The sequence below is a fragment of the Aplysia californica genome, unplaced genomic scaffold (assembly GCF_000002075.1).
Source record: "Aplysia californica isolate F4 #8 unplaced genomic scaffold, AplCal3.0 scaffold00119, whole genome shotgun sequence".
Lineage (NCBI taxonomy): Eukaryota > Metazoa > Mollusca > Gastropoda > Aplysiida > Aplysiidae > Aplysia > Aplysia californica.
This window is the reverse complement of record NW_004797389.1, coordinates 1,255,992-1,257,302: the sequence shown is the minus strand read 5'-3', so window position 1 is coordinate 1,257,302 and position 1,311 is coordinate 1,255,992.

The following is a 1,311-nucleotide window of genomic DNA, read 5'->3' as shown; positions in this document are numbered from 1 at the left end:
AGCAGCAGCAGCAGCAGCAGCAAAAACAACAAGCATTTATATAACAGAAAGAAAGAAAAAATCAAAACAAAAGTGAAGAAAAGGGATTCAGCAAAACCAAGAGCAAGAAAAAAAAAAGGCTGAAGTAAAAAGCTTCTTCCAAATAACAGTGAAAATTATTTTTAAAAGAAAAAAAATCTAAAGCCCCAAGATATGAACAGAAACAAACAACGTCTTGAATGTAATTGTTACGGTCTCAGACAATTTTAGTTTGGAAGCTGCAGCTTGATTCCTAAATACTCAAAAGAGATTTTTTTTTAAATGCGAGTAAATTATATAAATAAACTACATTTTTTAATTTATTGATCCCTGTGGGTAATTTGGGTTACAGTGGAAAACATACATGCGTAAACACACAAAGAAATACATACATACACTTATACTCACATAAATACAACATAAATTTACATACATACACAATATCACACTAAAACAGAACAATTTCCCAAACATTTTGAAACATGCCATCGCTGGTCGCCACCGTGCAGCGCCCTGCCTTTGAGGGCTACGGTTTTCCTGTCTTGTTCAAGGACTCACCCCAGTGACTACCCAACCACTACCCATGTAAACCTGGTTTCACAGACACTTGCTTGATATACTTTTGAGTCTGAATTTACAATTTACTTAGCTACTGTGCCCTATTATAGGGTCGAGTGTTGATTTGGAGGGGGGGGGGGGCGTAAAACATGACGATTGCCAGTACAAAACGAAAACCCGTTTCAGAATCAAAATTGCAGTCTAAACAAAACCCAGATCAACTAGCAGGTGATCTGGGGTTGTGTAAATATCAGGATTGGATAATGTAGAAATAAGACCGTATACAAAAATGTATAATATTCAAGAGAAGAATCGGCACTTCCAAACACTCATCATTGACCCTTCTCAACCAAAGGAAAGGGCTGTTGAGGCAAGGATCTTACAAACGATATAAATACAGCTGTATATCCTTGTGTTGAAGCAAGCAGAGGCAAACTTCAGCGAGTGTTGGTAAAATGAAAAATTGTCGGTTAGAGGAAAGAGTAAGAGTAAGACTTACTAGTACACCGACACTAACTAGATCTATACCATGGGATATTAGTCAATAATAAATGTATGTTTTACAGGTTTTATTTCTTGCATTTGGATTTATGTTAAGCACCCATAGTTGTTTGCGCACGCGGGGAGGCGTTATAAAAATTATCTATCTTCTCTTCTTCTTCTTCTTCTTCTTCTTCTTCTTCTTCTTCTTCTTCTTCTTCTTCTTCTTCTTCTTCTTCTTCTTCTTCTTCTTCT